Genomic DNA, 23042 nt, shown 5'->3' on the forward strand with positions numbered 1-23042 from the left:
CTCTCTCTCCCTCTCCCTCTCCTTATCTTTATCTTTCTCCCTCTCTCTCTGCTATCCTGTAACTCAATGGAGCTGGTTACTGGCACCATGAATTCACTGGTCCTGTCAGTCATTTTCCTTTTTTTTTTTTTGTCTATTTTATTGAATAAAGATATATTGGAGGGGAAAAAAGAGAATAGAGAATGATAGACACCTGCAGCGTGTTTCATCTCTAAGCATGTTGGGAACTTGGACTCAAACCCAGATCCTTGCACATGGTCATGTGTGCACTCAGCCTGGTGCCCCACCTCCCAGCCTCTTGTTGTTATTTTTGATCTATCTCCCTCCTCTACTGGAAGAAAGACAAACCCAGTGCAATGTCACCCCAGATATCACGTAATATAAAGTTCCTATTGCACCCTGTACCAAGGGATGTCTGCATTCTAAGCAAGGGAACCTGGGAAGCCTGCTCCCATGGATTCAGCAATTTCTATGCCTGGGCACCTGCTTTCTGTAGGGTTTCCCTGGCTGAGTGCAGTGATCCTCCCACAGACACAGTGGCTCCATCCTGAGGCCCAGTGGGAGGACCTAAGGCACCATGTGGGCACTAGCTTAAGGTGAGTTGGCCTGATTGGTACCATTCTTCAGCCTGAGTCTGCATGTTGACTGTTCTTGCTGTAGGGCATCAACAAGACTGTGGATAGGAAATGAGTGAGCTGCCAACTATTGAGCTGCTGAGCCGGAGACCACAAGACTCCACTTCTGTCTCCATCATCGCAGAGCCCTGCCATCTGGAGCAGACCTCTGAGGAGAACTCAGGTCAGTGTGTCCTCAGGCCCAGACACTGAGTAGGAACCAGCAGGGAGCACTGGTGAACCCCAGCCATTCTGCAAGTGTCCCCTCTGGGCCCATGACTGCCATACTGATGTGGCTCCTGACATTGAAAGCCACCTGTAGGGGTGAGGGGGTGGTACAGGCAGGGACCAAGACCCACCCAGAGTCCAACTTGGGGACATTCCTGTTGTGAAATCAGACCCAGCTCACTGCTAGGGAGGGTGTTTATTTTTCAGTGGCTGTAGGTAGATAGTGGCTCCTCCTCTTTGTCTCTGGAGCCTCTCTCACACAGGACTCTGTCTCTGTGCACTGTATCTCTTACCAGACCAGAGTGCAAGAAAGTGAAATGTATACATATCATAAATCCTCGCATTTCCCCTTGTAAAGGGCCCAGGGATTTGTACTCAGTCTTCATGCTGGGGAACATGTACTCTCTGTTATCCCAGATTCACCCTGGTCCCTTTTGGAATTTCTGAAAGCAGCAAGGTGTTCATCACCTCCTGTTCGTGAAAGGCTCAGGCTGTAGCTAGAGGACCGACAAGTCCAGGCTCCCACAGTGGATTAAATTCAGACATCACAGAATATTAAGGAAGCCATTGTGTTAAAACCTTGGCTGTTCAATTTTAGTTGAGAAGTCACTATAAACAACCTGTCTGCATTGCCTGTCCTGACCAGTCTGAACACTTGCTAGAGTCTGCTGGTGACTGGTAACTTTGCAACAGTTACTCAACTCACACAAGGTAGCAAAGGGTATTGATGAGGTGCTTTCTGGTCATAAATACATGTGGCAGTATGCAAATATATATATAGAGAGAGAGGAAGAGAGAGAGGGAGAGGGAGAGAGACATGAAGGAGGGAAGAGAAGGAAAGTATAAAAAAAAAAACAAAAGAAATGAGAACTAAGGAACAATCTGGCCCATTTGATGTCAAAGAGAGGAATCTGACTGATCCCCACTAAAGAGAGACCAGGTGGCAGTGCTGGCCTTGTGATTGCAGACAGATAGACACTGTGTCACAGAGGGACTGTGGGCCCTTTCCCACATTGGAAGCCCAGAGCGGGCCAGTCAGAGTCAGTGTTACATTAGAAGCATTTGAATGAAATGTTGGTGTCAGGTAAGTTGAGACAGCAATGCCTTCTAGTTGTGGGAAATAAACATACACACACTCATGCGCGTGTGCGCGCGCCCAACTTAGGCACACACAGAAAGGAAATAAGCAGAGGAATTAAATAACTGCCATGCAAAAGGAGACAAATAGGTCTCCAAAGTGATGAGTGCACAGGTGGGTCCAAATCCGGGAGCAACCCCGAAGGTTAACAGAGGGGAGTGTTTTAAATGCTTGTGGTCCATATACACAAGGGAAGTCTACTCACCCATTGAAGATGGAGAAATCATCCTCTTGCGTCCTGCTGTATGGAACTTCAGGTGGCCATGTGTAGTACCATTTGTTGGAAGGAGAAAGATGAGTATTTGGCAATCTCACTTATAGATGGAACTTAAGAAATAAGGAAGAGGTTCAAGGCCCTGGCTCCCCACCTGCAGGGGAGTCTCTTCACAGTCAGTGAAGCAATTCTGCCAGTGTCTATCTTTCTCTCCCCCTCTCTGTCTTCCCCTCCTCTCTCCATTTCTCTCTGTTGTATCCCACAACAACATCAACATTAACTACAACAATAAAACAAAAAGGGCAACAAAAGGGAATAAACCAATAATTATATTTTTTAAATGCCCTTTCCCTTCATTTAAAAAAATTAGCAAGAAAAAAGCCAGATACATGGCAGAATTTAGACTGGGCTTGGCCTGTTGCAACAAGACCAGGCCTTGTGCTGTAACAGGAAGAGGAAGAGTGTGTGCTGGAGATACCCACTCTGCCCAAGGGTGGTAGAAAGGCTAAGATGGCTGTGGAGTCAGTGTGCAGGTGACTGTCAGAGACGGGGAGAAATTGTGCCCACTTGATAACTACTATTTTTAAATCATTCTTTCCCAAGTAGAAAAAAAAAACTGAAAGGAATTTTGAAGATTAACAATAGGCTGTTTTGAGTTGAGGTAGATTCATAAACCAGTGTTTCAGAAATTGATATCTTCCCTTTTTCAAAATGTGTTGCAACACCTTATCTTCCACCAGAGTCCACTGAACTCCCTGCACCCCATCTGCAGACTCTGGGGACTAAGCACTAAACTCTAGTTTTCCACACAAAGAACTTCTACTGTCCTTAATTTAAACTAGATTTTATGGACAGATGTTACTTTCCTAATTCAGGTGGCTCACTTATGTATTGTTAGGATTAAACTGAAGTTATGTAGAATACAGTTTTTAGATCAGTATATAGTGCATAGTAATAGCCTCTAAGTCATTTATTTTTATTTCCCCAAATGTATTGTTCTTAATTTTACAAATACCTCATGTGTTTTAGATTTTGCCCATTTGGCTTTGGCTGGAATTCAATTACTCTGCCGGTCCTTGTCTCATCATCTAGTGGGTAACAACCTTTTCCAAAATGGGCCAGGGAGTGAGTTACTGTTGTTTCCTTTCTCTTAAAGTTAATAATACTGGGTGGGGGAGAGAGCATAATGGTTATGCAAACAGAATCTCATGCCTGAGGCTCCTAAGTCCCAGGTTCAATCCCCCATGCCACCATAAGCCAGAACTGAGCAGTGCTCTGGTGTTTCTCTGTGTGTGTGTGTGTCTCTCTCTCTCTGCATTGCTCTCAAAAAATAAATAAAATTAATTTAAAAAAAAGATTAGAATACCATTCCAGGCACACATGAGAAAACTCCATTTATTCTGGACTATGAATGCCCTAACACAGTAAGGATTAATACTCTTCTGAAATCGCTTCTAGAAAGGTTTTGCAGTACATCTGGTGTCTCTGCTAGAATTATTTTATCTCCAAGAATTTAAAGTATTAACTTAGTGCTATTAGTCATAGGAAATATTCAAAGGCTGTAACAATACAAAAACCATCCTTGATTAGGTAGCATCATGAATGAATCTCAGCTTGTAAGGAAGTATGTATCTGTATATATACACATACACATCGTTGCATGAGAAGTTTTTGCTAAGGAACTCAGTGTTCTAAGAAACATTTAAGTTTGTTTTATGTACTGCATAATCCTGAAGTGTGAGGGCTTTATTTACATTTATGGTTTTTCATTCCATCAGTGAATGTCCCTCTCTAGTTAAGTGGAATTGAACTGCATTTATACTTCAAGCATTATTAACCTTGTGGATCTAGGACCTCCTGTATGCTTGATTTCACCACTTCTAGGCTGCTTTTTTCATTCAGACAGAGGGACAAGAGAGGTGAAGAGAGACAGATGGTGTACTGTCTACATTCAAACTTCTCCTGGTCCATTCTCTTCCCATGTAGGGCCAGGGCCCAATTCTGGGCAGCCTGCTCTACTTGTTGAACTATGTGTGTTAAAGGGTTCATTTTCCACATTATTTTAAACTGTTTTTCACAGGTAGCATTTGCAAAACAGTGTCTTGGAATGAGGATAGGTTGACTTTAGATGCCAGTTATAGGCATAGCTGCTCTTTACAAATTAGTGAAAATTCAGTTTTCTACATCATGGATATTACTTTTCTTTATTATAAATTCCCTTTTCTTTATTATTCCTCACTCCTTCTCTCTGTCTCTCTGTATTATTTGTTTGTTTGTTTGTTTTACCAGAGCACTGCTCAACTCTGGCTCATTTTATGATGGTATGAGCTGCTGAGCCTGGGAATTTGGAGTGTCAGGTGTGAGAGTATTTTTGCAGAACCAATGTGCTCTCTACACCTGCTGGAACAGTGACTTCTTTGTGTCAAATTCTTCTCAAGAGAACATACCAGAGCATCATTCTGGCACATTCAGTGCTGGAACCAAATTCAGGATCCTCTGCTTGCAGGTCCTGCTTTCTGACTTCTGAGCTCCCTCCTGGGTCACAGTAATTCTGCTTTTAAAAACAACCAGAGCACCTCTGAGCTTTGCTTGTGGTCATGCCAGAGGTTCCACTGGGACACCAGAGCCTCAGGCATGAAAACCTTTTGTATAACCACTATGATGCCTCCCAGTCGCTGCAGTTGTGTTTGTAAAATGGACTTGTAGCACCAAGGTTTGGTGCAGGGACCTGAAGGAGCAAGGAGCAGCCCTGAGTGCTGCCATGTAGCTGTTGTGAGCTGAAGCTGGGTTTGGAGGTTAGTTTACCATGTCAGGAAAGCTTCACGGAACTCATTGTGACACCTGTGCTTTTCCTCCCTTTATTATGCTTTCATCAAAGTCTAAGTGTTCTTTAAAGGAGGCTTGGTACTCTTCTCTTTTCAGACCCACTAGAATTCCTTTCGTCATGGTACTCTCAGCATCATGACTGCCATTGGTTTGAAGCTCATCAGTAACTCTTTAGAATCACTGCTGCTTGAATGTTGCTAACATTATGCTTGTTTACACTTGAATTGTGGCTTCTGGTGGGCAGAAGATGTGTGCTTTCTTTCCTCTCTCAGAGGAAAAAGTCGTGTCTGATACTACGCAGTTGTAAAATCACTAGTAGCCACAAACAACTTTTCATGCTTCTCTTTTCTGTTTTCATATTAGTATAAGTAGAGATTGCTCTGGCTCTGTGCATGTCTTTTTTCCTTCCCAAGGTATTTTCTGACTGAGTATGATATGTAGTTATTTTAACATTTGTATTAGGGATTTAGTAATGCTTTATAAGATTATAAGATGCACAGCCATGATGTGACACCAAACCTATGCCAAAGTTCTGTACTGCTGTCCACAAGAGGAACAACCATAGTTTTCACAAAATCTTAGAAGTTAGCTTGGCTGCTGCTGTTTCTTTCACTTTTTTCCAAGTTCATTTGTTTCAGTTTTCTATATTCCTTGTCCAAAAGGACATGGTGCTATCTCTTTTTTAAATTAGAAAATATTTTTCTATTAACTATATACCTGACATTATTATTATTATTTATTATCACCAAGTTTATCAGTGGTGTGGTAGAATGAGTAATGGTCATTATTTTTCTGTTTTATGGGTTAGAACAGAGAGAAATTAAGAGGTGATTGGGAAGAAAAAAAGGAAGGGGACAGGTGTAGTGGGTTAAGAGCCCATGGTAGGAAGTTCATGGACCAGTTTAGGAATCTACGTTGGTGCCACCCACTCCCAACCTACAGAAGGGTCACTTTACATGGGGATGAAGCAGGTCTGCATGTGTCTGTGTTTCTCTCCCCCTCTCTGTCTTCTCCTCTCAATTTCTCTTTGTCCTGTCCAAAAACAATGACAGAAATAACAATAATATTAACTACAACAAAGATAAACAACAAGGGCAACAAAAGGAAAAAATAGCCTCCAGGAACAGTGGATTTGTAGTACAGGCACTGAGCCCCAGCAATTATCTTGGGGGGGTAATTAAATAAAAAGAGACAAAAGAGAGAGATGGACTTTTAAACGTACTTCACCACTCATTAAACATTCTTCTTGCTGGTGGGGAGCAGGGGCTCAAACCCAGGTCCCTGTGTATGGTAAGAGCAGTGTCAGCTGTGTGCATCACCAGCCATGCTCCATTCTAACATAGTTATCTAGTTGTCTGTTTTAGGTTGGTTCCATATTTTGACTTACCAACTATATAGCTATATAAGCATAGTTGTGTGTCTTGAGATTAGCATACAATTTAATATTAGAAATTAAAGTGCATATATATGTTTTTAACAGACTATTTACTTATTATTGGACAGGGCAGAGAGAAATCTAGAGGGGTGGGGGAGATGGAGAAGGCGAGAGACAGAGAGGCACCTGCAGCCCCGCTTCACTGCTCTTGAAGCTTTCCCCACCTCAGGCAGAGACCAGAGGCTTGCACCTGGGTCATTGTGCACTGTAACATATGCGCTCAACCAGGTGTGCCACTGCCTGCACCCTAAAAATATAAATATGTAATTTATATTTTTAATGAGAGAGAAAGAAAAAGAAAAAACAGAGCACTGCTCAGCTCCAGGTTATGGTGGAGCTGATAATTGAACCAGGGACTTCAGAGCCTCAGGCATGAAAGCCTGTGACATGCAGAACCATTATTCTGGCTCCCCAGCAGGGACAGTGAAAGATAAGGAAGTCAGATGAGTGACATGCCTGGAGACAATCTGAGTATTCAAGACTATGGGAAGTTCTTAAAAATTGAGAAAAGTGGGCAGTTTGTGTATCACCCAGTAGAGCACCTAAGTTGCCATGTTGGTAACTTTGGTTCCAACCCCAGTCTCCACCCGCTAGGCGGGGAGGGGGGAAAGTTTTAGAAATAGTAGAACAGTTCTGCACCTCGGTTCTTCATCTTTGTCTCTACATACATTCAAAATGAATAAATAAAGTAAAGACAGCTGATTATGATGTTAAGTCCTGTAGCTAATAAAAAAATGACATAAATGATATATAAATTATATATGAATAAAATAAATAAAATTAAATGAAGACAGCTGATAATGATGATAGAGTCCTATAGCTAATGAGCAGAAGCCATAGCATTAACGACAACAATGAAACATCAAGAAGAAAATGACACATTGGCCTCTAGAGGATTTCAAATATTATGAATAGGGTACAGAAAAAGTACAGGTAGTCAATAAATACATAAAAATATTACACTTGTTCATTTACTATCTAGGAGGTGCAAAAGAAACTCTAATGTTGATTGTATTTATAAGTAGCATAAAAATGTGCGTCACTATTGAAAAATATAAAAAAAAAACTCCCATGCTCAGTGATTTGGGACTGAAATAATTGTTTCCATCTTTTTTTAAAGAAGATTTTTTTAAGGTGCATTTAAAAAATTTTTATTTATTTTACCTTTTGTTGCCTTTGTTGTGTTTATTTTTGTAGTTATTATTATTGTTGTCCTTGTTAGATAGGTTAGAGAGAAATGGACAGAGAAGGGGAAGACAGAGAGGGGGACAGAAAGACACCTGCAGACTTGCTTCACCGCCTGTGAAGTGATTCCCCTGCAGGTGGGGAGCTGGCGTCTAGAACCCAGATCATTACGCCACTCTTTGCATTTCAGCCACATGCCCTTAACCCACTGCTCTACTACCGATCTCCCTGTTTCTATCTTTTTTATTGCCTTTCTGAGCTTTTTAACTTTTTATTTATTTATTCTTTTGTGCCCATGTTTAGTTGTAGTTGGTATTCTTGTTGATGTTGGATAGGACAGAGAGAAATGGAGAGAAGAGGGGAAGACAGAGATGAGGAGGGAGAGATAGACACCTGCAGACCTGCTTCACCACCTGTGAATAGACTCCACTGCACGTGGGGAGCTGGGATCCTTACACTCGTCCTTCTGCTTTGTGCCACCTGTGCTTTACCCACTGTGCTACCGCCCGACTCCCGACCTTAAATTGTATAATTTTCAGGTGTGGTAGTAGTGTACACAGGTTTTCATTTTTTAACTATGATAAAAGCATATTCTGACATTTTAGAAATTTTGTACTTTTTATTTTGGAAAATGTGCACTTGCTTGTTTGAAAATGTCACATCTCTTTGAAAGACCATTCATTGAATGTTATATTTTCTGAAGTTCTTAGTAGACAGTGTAGCACTGAATCATCCTAAAAAGAGAAAGGACAGTCAGGTTGAACAGTGACCTTCATTTCCCCAGGAGGCCAGTTTTGACCTGTGACCTTCTGACGTGCACATGTTGCACAGATACCAGTGTCAGCATAATGAGTGGCTATTCCATGACCATTTGTCCCCACACTTGGCATCTGTCTGGGAAGTGCTGGGCTAAGGAGTAAAAGGCTAGTAGCTGAGGTCCTATGGTAGTAGAGGTGTCACCTTGAATTTTGCAGTGAAATGTGCTGATCACAGCAATAGCCATCCAGAAATCGGAAATGTGCCATCTTTAGTCTCTGCTACTGTCTCCTCCTGGGCTGACAGCAGACTCAGCCATGTCCTTGCTCTGGCCCATGGAACATGGACAAATGGGAAGGAGGTAGAGACCTCAGTGGCTGTCTGGCTGTGGGAACTCTTCTTCCAGCATTGAAGAAGCTCAGTGCCACCCTGTAGAGGCTTGGGGAACAGGCAACACACAGAAAGTAGATCCAGTTGAGCTGTTAGCTGCCTGCAGACACATGGGACCTCAGCTAATGTAGAGCTGCCCAGAGGAGGCCACCAAGGTTTCATCTGAGCCCTGAGCAAAGAGAGGGGTCATATAAGGCACAGAGTCAGGGATTGATATTTATTATAGCAATACAATCAACAAGAAGATACATTAAAAGATTCTATAACTACATACATACAGTGAAAGGAATAAGAGAGAGATTTCTGTGAAAAGACTCTCAAACTAGGATGTAAGAAGGCATCAGGGAAGATGACTCAAATGAGCTGGATGTGGAATGTTGACATTTTTCATATTGACCCCACTAGACAAAAAGTTTAAAAGAACTCCTAGTCAGAGGGCTTCATGTCTTCCACCAGGAAGTTTACACATAGATGCCAGGACTGAGAACTAAGTCAAAATCCTGCAAAGGATTAGGAAAATAATTGTTGTCAGTTGGATATCATAAACTGACAGGGAAAAGAAAGGGTCAGTTCTTCAAAGGGGAAGGCTGGCTGTAGGCATTCCAGCAGACACCCAGGTGGCCTCACTGATTGCAGACTTCCCAGGGGAGCCCCCATCAAGGTGCTGAGAGGAGCCCTGAGCCCTTATCAGCTGAGCAGGGTGTAGACAGGGGGCTGTCTGGATCCTGCTCAGAGAGGCCTGAGATGGTCCATCAGTGAGCCTTTCTGTAGGGGGCACTCTCCTGGCTTGGAATTAGGAGGCTGTCTTCTTTTCATGCCTGAAATGAAACACAGAGAACTGTTTTAGTCAAATCATAATCTCATATACTAGCTACCTCTTGATTCCTGAAGAAGTAAGCCAAAGAGTGAATTTCTCCAAGGAGATAAATACATGAAGGGTCTAAGTGGTGCCCACCTGGTGAGCACACATGCCACAGTGAGCAAGGACATGGGTTCTCGCCCCAGTTCCCACCTTCAAGGGGGAGGCTTCAGGAGCTGAAAAGCAGAGCTGTAGGTGTCTCTCCCCCTCTGTCTCTCCCTCCTGTCTTAATTTCTGTGTCTAGCAATTAGGTAAATTGAATTATTATGAAAAGAATTAAATATATTAAAGCCTAGTCAGCATATAGTAGAAACCTTTCCTCTCTATACAGCAAAAATCTGCAGCCTCCACCCAGACTGTGCTGACACCAGGAGAATGAGTAAAGTCCTGCCATTGTTGGGATGTGATTCTCTTCTCCTGTTTTAATCAGCCAGAACACCTTGTGTCTCACACAGACTAGTTGCTCGAATTAATCTCACATGGCCTAGGTTCATCCAGACTCATGGTGTAGATGAGGTGTGTCCAGGAGCCTGGTCACCTTTTAACCACTGGCATCAGTCAGGAAGGAGGCACCTACATCTAGCAGGAAGGGGACCAGGATGGAGGGCCTCACTTTTCCGTGTCTTCCTTGTTAAGCTCTCTGTGGTTGCCAGTACAAAGCACGGACATGATGCAGGAGAACTGAGTGCTGGTGGCCTTCTCTTTCTGGTGGAGCAGAGTGGCACAGTCCATGATGTCCTCCACTGCCAGGTTCACAGGGATGATGGGGTGGCTCAGGGCATAGTTGTAGAGTGACAGCTTGTGGGTGGCCCTGTCCCCACAACCCATCAAGTATTCAATTATGAGCTCAGAGGCAGTGAGGTCCAGCAAAGGTGGCCATGAGGGGCCCCCGTGCAGATAATTGAACACGGAGCTCTGCCTGATGCTTTCCACATCATGGAGGGTAGAGACAGTGTCATCCCTCTGGTCCACAGCCACCAAGATGCTCTTGTGGTGGCCTCTGTCAACAGAGATGCCCAGGGTCCTGGTAGAGTCAACCCCAGTGCAGAGACCTGTGAACATAGTAGTGGGATTAGCAATGGACAAAGGAGGTACCCTAGGGAGCTGAGTCAGTGAGAGGATGAAGGACATAGAGAACCAAGGGGCAGAGGGTCTACTTCCTAACTGAAACCTTTGTAGAGGGACGGATGAAGAAAGCAAATCGAGTCTTTAGTGTAGGAGATGATTCCTGCATATCAGCAGGAAAATCTTTGAGGATTTGAGAAAGGAGACCTGGACTCCCTACTTTTTATTGATTTGAAGGTGTGTTAACTGGCCTTGTCTTTTATTTATTTATTTATTTATTTGAGAAATAAGATGTTTCTAGAAACTTGGAAGTAGAATTTATGCTAGGTCACTATTCTGATGTATATTCTGGTCCCATTTCCCCAGTGAGGCTGGTTTTCAGTGTCATGAGCTTGTTTTCAGGAGGGGAGAAATTTCCAGAGAGGTGGCACTTGCAGCAAAGTGTTCAATTTCCCTCTCCTTTGCTGGTCCTGACCTGGGATCTGGGCTTGAGGAGGAACTAACCTGGGGTGTCTTCAAATAGCTGCTCCAACAGGAAGGACTCCTGGCAGCTGGAATCCAAGCCAGAGACTTCCTGTTCCTTTGACTGGTCCTCAGTTACAGGCAGTGGAACCATTCCATTGTCATGGTGGTATTCACCATCTGTATGGAGAGAAATCCAAGCATATGTTTAGGTTGAGGTGGTTGGGATGAGCCCATCATGACCACAGGATTTAGCTAGAGTATGGCAAGGAAGCAGTGTCTTCCGGGGAGACGTGCATGGCTTTCTCTGGGGCTACTGGGTCCTTGCCAATCCTGCCCCCCACTCCCTCCTTGAGATTGATTTTCAGTGTCATGAGCTTGTTTCATGAAGGAGATATGACCTGGCAGGAGGCATATGCAGGAACCCAGCAGGTCCCCTCTCCCCTGCTGGTCTCCACATTTGAGGCTGCAGGAGTCATGTGCTTCTAATGGAAGCCCCTCCGTGGCTGGCATTTGGCCCACTTCGTGTTCATTCAGATGTTTGCCACCTACATGGAGAGAAACTGAATCTAGGTCCAGGATGACCATGAAGAGACTCACCTCATTGTAGAAGATGACAGAAGGGCCTTCTTCGGACCATCTGTGCAAAGAAGGCTGTGTTTCTGTGTCCATGAATCTGACAGGAGACCCTGCCCTAGCATGTGCCCAAGAGAAGAGTTGACAAAGTAAAGAGGAAGATTCTCTTATACATTCCTATGCCTAGAATGCAATGAATTCCTCATGAGGAAGACCTCTATAGAGCAGCCCTGTCTGCCACAGAGAAGTAAAGAAGCAAGGGCTGTCATTAGAGACTGTTACAGAGCAGTGAGTTGGTCAGTGTCTGCTGAATGCATGGAGGCCTATTGCCTGCACTTTTCCCTGTCAGAAGGTATTAAAGCTAAGCTGGAAACCATTTTCCCTGAGCCTTTGCAGTTAATGTCTCACTCCAGTCAGCCTCTTTGTAGATTGCCCTGACACTCACCTGCAGGTGGCTCTGTGGTTTCTTCCATCCTGGAACTCACAGACTGCTGATCAGGTTCCTCAAACTCCTGGGAGAGAAAGAAGTCAGGGTCACAATAAGCCTATGGAGTGAGCAGTGGAACAACATATTTCCCAGCAGCTCTGTTTCCCTAGAGAGAGATAGAGCCCTGTGTCCAGTAACAAAGCTACTGTGAGAGGCAGTAACTCTAGAATAGTTATAAGTATAGTTGCTTTTTGAGTTTGAGTTTTAAGAATAGTTTAAATATAGTTGCTTTTTGCCCTCCTGCCCAGTGAGGTGGAAAATTCCTTGCCCTTTTCCCCACGACAGAACCTAAGAGGCCATCAATTATTTTGACAGACCCTGCAGCTAGCAGGACTCTTCATGACCTCTGCAACAGAATACTGTTACCAGACAGTTAAAAATGGCCTGACAAATGATGACCTGATAGATTGCAAACAGATGGTTGGTGGTCCCAATAAAGAACAAAAAAATGTGGTGACCCCCACTTTGGCTGGGACCTATTGGTCTGGTGTAATGTCTAAAACTAGCCCATGCTTTGCTCTGAATAGATCAGGCTTTTGCTAAGTTTGAAATTATTGGATATAGGCTGGTAAGGTGATGTGTTCCCCTTCCCTGAGTGTAGTCTGAATTCCTATAAATTGTATGCTTTGAGCTTTGTTCAGGGTCGAGCTTGGTAGACTAACACCAGTCACCATCTCGGCCCGGATTGCAATTTGTGAATAAACATCTTTTGCTTCCTTGCAGTGGATGGTGGTTTGATTTCACTCTTTAACAGCTACTTGACCCCTGGGAGTGACTGTGGTTTTGAGTCAACACTGTAGATTTTAGTGAATCCTTGGATTTTCAGTGCATGTTTAGAAGTGTGTTGACAAGGATATGTGGATTTCTTCCTGTTTGCTTTCTAGACTCGGGATATACACACAGGTAACTCCCAGCTGATTAAATACTTTTTAATTTAAAATGTCAACTATCTAATCAAATGCTTTGAACTGCCCCCTCCACGTGAGAAGCATTGGCTGGTGTATGAAGAAGCAGGAAAATGGCATCAATGCTGCAGAGTGAAGGCCAACCCTGATATGATGCAGTTTTCAAATTATGCAAAAGAAGAAATAAAAAAAAGAGGGTTAGGCAGTTGTGCTGCTAGTTCGGCACACACCTTACCAAGTTCAGAACCCAGGATTGGGTGCCACTGCCCTGCCAGAAAGCCTTATTGACATACTAAGCTGTTAATGAAGATGAGAAATTAAGGAGGAATTGGTTTGTGATAGATCATTAAAAATGATCCCATCCTAATGCAATAAATAATCGTAAAAAGAGCACACAGTAACCAAGGGACATGCAGACATAATCCATAGGTGTAGTATATCTGTAAGTGGGATCTCATGAGAATAACATAGTGGGACCTCTTAGCATAATGTTTTTGCAAAGAGACTGTCATGCCTAAGGCTCCAAAGTCCCTGGTTCAATCCCCCAGACCACTATAAGCCATAAGTCAAAGCTGATCAGTGCTCTGGAAAAAAGAAAGAAAGAGAGAAAGGAAGAAAAAACCCTCCTCAGGGCCAGGCAAGGCAGTACACCTAATTAAGCACACACATTACCATGGACAAGGACCCACATTCAACACTTAGGCCCCACCTGTAAGGGGAAAACTTCATGAGTAGTTAAGCAGTGCTCTAGGTGACTCTGTGTCTTTCCTTTTCTATCTCCCCATCCCACTCAATTTCTTTCTGTATTTATCAATAGTAAAACAAACAAAAGAACTCCAAGGGAAGAAGATGGTGTCCATACCTGAAAATGGGGAAAGATTTAAGATGGGAAAGAAAAAATATCCAAGGTCACATGACTGAAAGATTCTAACTTAATGAAAGAAGTACATTTACAAATTGGAGATGATGAGCATGGAACTCTACCCCTATAGTTGTATAAGCTTATTAACCAGTATTCAGTCACTACTGAAATTGTGGGTAAGAGAATGTCTTAGTTCCCCATAGTAAATATCTTAGCTATTGTACTGCAATTCCAGAAAACAAATGATACTCAATGTACTTTCTTTTGCCACTGGGCTTGGTGGCTGCATCATGACTCCACAGCTCCTGGCTGTCATTGTCTTCTTTTTTCATATTATTTGATAAAGGGGAAGCAGAAGGGGGAGAAAGGGGCATAGACGTAGAGAGACACCTGCAGTACTGCCTCACCACTCATGAAGCTCCCCCTGCCACAAGTAGGACTCAGAGACTTGAACCCAGGTCATCTTGCATGGTAACATGTGCACTCTACCAGATACACCACTGCCTGGTCCCTCCTAGCTTTCTTTTGATCCAGTAGCATAAAGAAAACTGAGCTTGTTATTTTCTCTTTAATTAGTAGAGTCACCCATTCCAGGGGGAAATAATCCACAGGGAGCAATGCAAACCACTCTGTATATGCAAGAGAATGTTGCATACAGTTTCGACTCCTTTTTTTGTGTCTATAGAGATGTCTGTAAGTAGGAAAACACATCTTTCTGGATTATAAGTGTTGGATTCTTCCGTCATCTCTAGAGCACTTTCTATGTAAAGCAGGAACATGGGATGTGAGTTCTAGTGTTAGAAACACTCACACAGTTGCCTTCTGCCTCCTCTAGGATGGTGTCCAGGTAGTTGAGAACGGCAGTGTAAATTTTTCTAATGGATTCCACAGTGACCCAAAAGAGAGAAGGAAAAATGATCTGTTAAACTATTTTCAAATGAACTTGTGTTTGGCTAATCATTTCAGCATTTTTCAATGCTTTTTCAACATAGCAACTTTTTGAAGATATATGCAAGATCTAATGAGAGAAACAGTATGCAAATGTATTTCCAGAGAATGAGACAGATCCAAGAAAACATGTCTATGGTGTCAGGTCTCTGAGACCAGGGCTGCAGATCCCATCCTCCTGGCAGCTTTCCTGCCTGGAGTCCAGGCCAGAACCTCCCTGGGCTGTAGGGCTGGCAGGTATATTTCCTTTGAGAACCAGCCCATGAAGAAATCTGCCCTTAAGTCAGGGCCATTTAATACATGGTGCAGGGTGATGTTAGCTCCCATCACAGCATGGAGAGAAGGGGGAAAAGAGGGAGGGGCATTGACTGCTAGGGCTCTGCATTCTGAGAACTTTAAGATTTGAAATACATGAAATAAGGACATACTCATAAAGCTTGTTGTACCATTGCTCCATCTTCTCAACTGACCTGAAATCAAAGAGAAGGGGAGAAAAAAAGTTAAAATGCACAAAATTCAAACAAACATATTATAATGCCGGCCAATATAAACAGCATCATTGATTGTTATTGGTGGGACTGTGTGATCCAGGAGGCCTGTCCTGGTCACTGGGTGCTGAGGGGCCCTGCTCTTTAACAGTTTGCTGGGATGACGAGGAAATCTTCTAAATGGAGGAGAAATTGGGTTTGGGATCAGTTGGTGGTGCGGATGGTTAACTGCACATGCTACCATGCACAAGGACCTGGTTTCAATCCCCGGGTCCCTACTTGCAGAGATCTTAGCAGCTACATGTGTTTGCCTGAATCAGAGCCATTTGAGGACAATGGAGAGCACAGAGCTGTCCTTGTGGGGGTCAGAGCACATGTGGCTAATAGACCCCCAGATGGAGCTGTGCTCTCCCTAAGAGTCATGAGGAGACAGGCAGGGCCTGGCTGCAGTCTTACTGAAAAGAGACCACGAAGCTGCGGTCAGCCCAGCCCAGGACCAGTGATGTGTGGGCTCTCGTGGCTTTCTTCATGCTGGGTTCCACCCTCATGTCCATCAGGGGCACCAAGTACTTGATTCTGAAGTGACTCTTGTACCTGGAGAGGGAATAGAGCACAGCACTGTAAGCTTCTATCCCAGCGATCTGCGAGCATCTGGGTTTCTCCTAAGGAGATGGTGGGTGTGTTTCTTGCTTTTAGTCATTTTTTATTGGGGGATTAATGCTGTATAGTCAACAGTAACTACAATAGTTTGTACATATATAATATTTCTCAGTTTTCCCTGAGAGTTCCCCATAATAATACAACCCCCACTAGGTCCTCTGCCATCCTTTTCCAGGACCTGTATTCCCCCCCCCACTCCTCCACCCCAGAATTTTTACTTTGGTGCATTACACCAACTTCAGGTTGAGCAGGTACATACTTTGTGTTGGAGATGAGCAAAACCTTGGAATATAAGATCAGTTGCCTTTTCTGCCACCTCCGACCCTTCTGGAATTTGCCAGAGCCGAAGAACTGGATATGGCCATGAGGCAACACTAGGTTCTTCTGTTCTGGACTACTGTCCTCCACAGAAGAGCTGCAACACAGCAGACCCACAAGGCAGTTTGTCACTGGCAGGTGGAACACAGGGGCTCCTGCTGATGTCAGCACTCACAGAGCATTACAGAGGAGTCTAGTTCCCCAGAAGGGCTCAGCAACCCAATTCAGGAGTCTTGAGCTAGACAGAGCTCCTGTGAGAGTTGAGGTCACTCAGGGCTTGGTGGTAATGGAGGGAAGCTTAAAGGACAGGGCACAGGGCCTGTCATTTCAGTGTCAGGGGACAAGGAAGTAGCAGAGTCTCAGGACCTGGTCGAAAGGAGACACTGAGAGGGAGTGAGGGGGAGTGAGGGTATAGGGGCCCTGGTGCTTGGTGCCGGGAGAGGACCTGAGTGGGGGTGAGAGTATTGTGCAGACACCCCATGTCAACAAATCACACTGTAGTGAATTAACACTGACCCCAAAATATAAGGATAAAAAAATGTAAGGGGACACTAAGAGGTCAAAGGAGAGAGGATGAGAAATGTTTCAAAGAACCAATTCAGGGACACAGGGCCAAGGCCTGAAGGCAGCACAGTGTCTAGAGTGTTGTGGAGCATAATCAACCCCAAGTATCATTTGCAGTTTTTGCCTCAGTGACTCTGCCTCTCTCCCTACCCATTCCTCTCCCCCTTTTCATTTCTCTCTGCTTCTTTTTTCTTATTTTTTGTTCTCTCTCTATTCCTTTCTAATAAAAATAATTTTAAACAGATCTATGTGTGACCTATAGGGGTCAGATTGCATAGATCCAAGAGTGTGAAGAAGTCATTCCATTGTGGTCTCAGGTTAACATACACACTTAGATAACAGGATTCTGGAAAACTGACTCTAATCTTCTTTAAGTCAGTCATCACTTTGGGGTTGAGGGGGGCAGGAATCCCATGATCAGCCGAGAATAAACCAAACATTCAAATGTTTCTCAACTCAAGGAAGTACTAAGCTGTTCCTTGGCTGTGCCCATAGTAAGCCCACAGGACTCAGATGCTAACAGTTCAAGCCTGCTCTCTGGCATCAGCAGAAGGGAATCTCATGAGCACAATTAACTGTTGATAACTATGGCTGAAGCTGAGTATTCTGTCCGTGGGCATCACACAGAGCACGTCCTGGGACCACCCTCCTCCTCCTCTGCTGGTCACACAGGCCATGTGAACAGACTATACCTTAAGCAGGGCAGCCAGCCCAGACACCCTGAAAGCCTCGAAGACTTTCTGATAGACACAGACATCCTCTACTCTTCACTCCTTGATGCGAAAGAGAAAGCTGGGCACAGCACTGTGCGCACTGTTCAGCTCAGTCTCCGAGACTGAAGATTCCGCTGTAGCCAAGGAACCTGGGCTGTGATGTCAGTGGTCAAAGGTCAGTGTCATAACTGAGAGTTGACAGAGTTACCCTCTGAAGCCAGTTGCACCTACAGCTTTGAGTCTTTTAATCTTTTTCTTTAGAGATGACTATAGACTTCCAGGCTGTTATTGGAAATAATAGAGATTGCACAAGCCTTGCCCCTATTTCATGCAGTGGTCATCATCATCTAATTATATAATTCTAAACAGTAAATATCACTGTAGGATATCCACATGGATGCTGTCACAGACACACTATTTCCAGGAGCATAAGTGTGTGTGTGTGTCTGTGTGTACATACACAAAGGCAATGTTATCCTCATAAAACCATTTTTGAAAGAATGAATCCATTGGCAAATGAGTTGTGGACATTCTTTGATGACCTGTGTGCTGAGAGGAGGTGGAGAGCCAGTAGGCCGCCAGGCCCACTTTCTAGTTGAGAGCATTATAGAAGGAGAGAAGGAAGAAAGCCCAACCAGTCTTACGTCCAGGAGGCGAATGATGTACCTCACCATGGAAATGTTTCCTTTACATACAGTCCTACATCAAGGATGCCTCTATGAGCAAAGACAGAAAGCAGAGAGGGCACTGAGTCTTGTCACATACTGTCTGCCAGACTTCTGCCTTTTAATGGACAGTATTTGTTTTAAGAGTCACCAGGGGCCTGGCAGTGGTGCACGTGGTAGCGCACACAAGGAGCCAGGGGCAGGACCTTGTTTTAAGTCCCTGGACCCTATTCCTGGGTGGGGAAGGGAGTGGAGAACACCTCCCAAGTGGTGGAGCAGTGCTGCTGATGTCTGCCTTTATCCTTCTCTCCCCATGTCTATATCTCTCTGGCGTGGCAAATTAGAAAAGGAAAAAGTGACTGCGGAGAGCAATGGAATCATAGTGCAAGCATGAGCCCCAGCAATAACACTGGTGGTTAAAAAATAAAAAAGTCAGAATAATAAAATTATTTAACTAGATATCCTAGTCTGGTCATACTACAAAGCAAGCTAATACAGTTTCTCAATATATAATTATTGATGGGAGAGTATTAGAATGGTATGGAGAAAATGGCTACTAAGAAATTAAAAAAAAAAAGAAACTGGTCAAAAACATCCCTGTCGGGTGTCGGGCGGTGGCGCAGTGGGTTAAGCGCAGGTGGCGCAAAGCGCAGGGACCGGCGTAAGGATCCCAGTTCGAGCCCCCGGCTCCCCACCTGCAGGGGAGTCGCTTCACAGGCGGTGAAGCAGGTCTGCAGGTGTCTATCTTTCTCTCCCCTTCTCCGTCTTCCCCTCCTCTCTCCATTTCTCTCTGTCCTATCCAACAACAAATTGCGTCAACAAGGGCAATAAGAATAGCTACAACAAGGGCAACAAAAGGGGGAAAAAATAAATGGCCTCCAGGAGCGGTGGATTCATGCTGCAGGCACCGAGCCCAGCAATAACCCAGGAGGAGGGGAAAAAATCCCTGTCTTCTTTCAAAATAACCTGGTTCTGAAGCAGGTATTCATGGTTAGGCACTGTGGGATGAAACAGAGAGTTTCTTTCAAATGGGAATTTGAATCCTACCTCATCCCAGTCTCAGAATAGAGTCCATGCCTAATACATACACTTACTGCATCACTTCCTGGATTGCCTGAGACAATAAAGAAATCTAAAAACATTCCCGATCCATCCAGCAACATATCCAGCATCATTGTACACAGTTTGAGTCTTCTTTTAAGGTCAGTCTTCCAGCATTTTCTCTCCTTTTTCTTACCACTCTCTTTTTCCTTCCCTTAGGCTCTCAGTCTTCCTCAATATATTCTAAGACAGTAATAATAGAAGTGAATGAAAACAGATGTACAAAAATTTACAGATCTACTTATATCCCTCTATATAACACACTTGTGCTTGTACTGCATGAACGATCTCTATACATTTAGAAATAAGTAATATTATAAGTCATTATCAAGACAATATATTAGATTCACTAAAACGGGTTATTTCAGTTTTTCTAGGAAGGAAAGATATCTCAGGTATATTATCTTTTTGTTTATCTGGTACTATTATTTAAATTCTAGACACCGCTTTTTTTGTGTGTGCATTAAGTATCTGAGTGTCAAAGGAACTGAAAGGACTAGTTTATACCCCTTTGCCTTCATTATTTCTTTCTTCTCTTTCCTTTCAAAGAAATATTTTCCTTTAAGCAAAATGTACTCTTGGTTATCACAAATATAGTAATGAGAAAATGAATACATAGTATCTGGACAGAAAAGTCAATATTTTTATGCATGGTGTGTGTGTGTGTGTGTGTGTGTGTGTGTGTGTGTGTGTGTGTGGTGTAATATAGAGAGGGAGAGAAACATGGAGAAGGCCTGTGAGTTTCCTGAGTCATAATCAGCTCTAATAATGATGCCTGATGACCCTGTCCCCAGAGAGGTTGCAAACCTGGCTCTAGACTAGCCAAGTTGGATTCATGTCTTGCTGTTCTGGTGTCAGACCAGTTCCTCTATAGGCCTCCAGCTTTATAAAGGCAAAGCCCTTCACAGAGATTGAACCCATTCTTCCAGGCCCTGGCAAATATGAAGAGGGCTGCACCCTAGTGTTTGAATTAAAACACCAGCCTTAATCCTGTTTCCCAAATCCAGAGGCCGGAATCTCATAGTAGGTCTTCTGTGGCGGCTCACCCTTGCTTCTGAACACTGAGACCAACAGGCCAACAACTTTCAATCCCACAGACAGTTCTGTCCTAGTTAGTTTCTGGCTCAGATATGTTCCTTGTAGAAGGAATGGTAATTGGAGCTTCAGAGGCATGTGGCCATCAGTCCCCCTGGACATTGCTGGGCTCCTACCTCTCCTCCCATGGGTGTTATGCCTGGACATTTCAGGACCCAGTGGGAGGCTGTCTGAGGACAGAGTTGTCCAGCAGCAGGGAAGGAGAGGAAAGAGCAGAACATGCTCAGTGTGGCCATGTCTGAGGTTTCTCAAGTGGTCCTTGTTACAGTGCACACAGGCAGATACATCATGAGCAATGAGGCTGCAGCTCTGTGGGCTGCATCAAGGGTGCCATCACGGCCACCCATCCCGGAGCCCAGCCCCTCCCTGGGCCATGTCCCCCATGACAGTAGAGTTGTGCTGTAGGTCTATGGATTGAACTAGAGTGAGGTTGCTGAGGAACACTATTAATAATCAAGATAACTGAAGTCGAGGTGGGTGGAGGAGGAAAGGAGCCTTTTATTTATGCTTGAACCAGGGTCTCAGGTCTTTCTCATAAGTCTGGCACAAGACAAAGGGGCGGTACAGCCTTATATCAGGGCACAGGCTGGAGAACAAAAGGAGTCATCCCAGAAGCAGAGGCTGCAAGGTTAAGGGGTGGGACTTGGACCCACTGCTCAAGGTCTGTTTGCCTTAGTTATTATTATCTTTCAGCAGAGCTGTGCCTGGGAAAGAAAGTTTAGCCTCCACAAGAGAGAACCCACTGGTGGTGGGGGAGGGTGTCTAGTTGGGCAGGAGTTAGTGGGGTTATTGAAGCCTCTTCTTAGCAAACATTCAGTCTGTGTCCCCATCCCCACACCCATAGATAAACCACTAGAGTGCTCACACAGTCTTAGAAATAGGTTTACAGTTTGTTTTTTTCCCCACACATTTAGACTCAATATCCCATGTATGAGTGAAACCATTCTGTAGTTGTCCTTACTCCTAACTTGCTTCACTGAGCATCATCTTCTCCAGTTTCAGCCACTTTATCCCAAGGGACACAAGGATATCCTTTTTGATTACTGCATGATACTCTTTTTTTAATCTAGGCATCTGTCAAAACGACATTTTGGTTGTTTCCAGGTCTTTGCTATTGTGACTAAAGCAGCTGTGAACATGGGGGTGCACATATCCCTCTGAACCAGTGCTTTTCTGTCTTTGGGGTATATACCTAAGAGTGGAATTGCTGTGTCATGTGGTATTTCCTTTTTTATTTGTTTAAGGATTCTCCATACTTAGTTCACCAGTTTGCATCCCACAGGCAGTGCAGTAGAGTTCCCCTCTCTCCACATCCTCTCTAACACTTACCTTCTGTTGTTTTACTTATGGAGTCCATATCAAAGGTGTGATGGGGTATCTCAAAGTGGTTTTGATTTGCACATTTCTGATGATGAGTGAACTGGAGCATTTCTGCCTATGTCTGTGGGCCAGGGGTATCTCTAGAGAGTCACCTACTTGTATATTCTGACCACATTTTATTGTGTTCTTTTTGTTGAGTTTTCATCTCACCTTTCTCAATTTCTCTCTATATATATATCAAAAATAAAACAAAAATGACCACTAGTAGGGCAAAAAAAATGAAAATAAATAAGTAAAATATAAATTTTTTAAAATAAGACCACTAGCAGCTGTGGATTCGTCATTCATGCAGTTACCAAGTCCTAGTGGTAATCCTGGTGTTAAAATAAATAAATGCCTTTAGAGAAAATCCTGGAGTCCTTGCACTTAAACATCATTATTCCTACTATGCAGGAAGAGCGCACCTAATAAAATTCAGGGCGCTGGGTGGAGATGGGCCCTTCTCCATGTGAGGGTAATGGAGAACTGCAGCCCCTGTCCCTGTCCTGCCCCTTGGGCTCAGAGCAGATTCGCCACTGCCCTTGGCGTGGGTCACACTCCCAGCTCATGCTCATCCTCACCCAGAGACAACTTTTCCCTCAATCCACAGCCCGCAGTGGCCATGTTCAGCAGGGCCTCGAGACAGAAGTGCATCCTTAGCCAGGCCAGCTCAGCGCTGGGGAGAAGCAAGCCCAGAGAAGATGCTGCAGACAAGGTAGGCAGACAGGCTTCTCCCTGCCTGGTAGATACAACCTGACTTTGTCCAGTTTGCAGATGTGGTGGTGCTCATTCATGCACTTGAAATGCTGTCTCCTAAGTATTCGTTCCAGTGACTGGAAAGGTCAGTGAACCTGCCAGAACCCTGCAGGGACTGTTGTTTTCCCAGATTTGACCCCATGAAAGGAGGACCTTAGTCTGCTAGGGGAGGAAACCGCTCAGCCGTGTGGCAGATGTGCACTGAGGTGTTGTGAAAAGTAGAAAGCTTACACCTTGAGGAGAGAAGCTGCTGGCAGTGGGTTCCTTTTTGGTGACAAGAACACTGAGGTGGATGGTTGAGGACTGAGGTGGATTTGGGCATTTGGGCAAGAGCTATCCCTCAGAAGTCATAGGCAGCAATAGCAGAGGCAGC

At 44.2% G+C, this 23042-nt stretch overlaps 1 long non-coding RNA gene across 1 annotated transcript in view; it reads left to right on the forward strand.

Moving 5' to 3' along the window:
- Positions 1-23042, forward strand: part of LOC132536133 (uncharacterized) — a 36173-nt gene that overhangs the window by 7812 nt on the left and 5319 nt on the right. Inside the window, exon 3 of the long non-coding RNA XR_009547804.1 lies at positions 661-798. This is a non-coding gene — a long non-coding RNA (uncharacterized LOC132536133). The remainder of the gene's footprint in view (positions 1-660; positions 799-23042) is intronic.

Source organism: Erinaceus europaeus (assembly GCF_950295315.1).
Source record: "Erinaceus europaeus chromosome 6 unlocalized genomic scaffold, mEriEur2.1 SUPER_6_unloc_14, whole genome shotgun sequence".
Lineage (NCBI taxonomy): Eukaryota > Metazoa > Chordata > Mammalia > Eulipotyphla > Erinaceidae > Erinaceus > Erinaceus europaeus.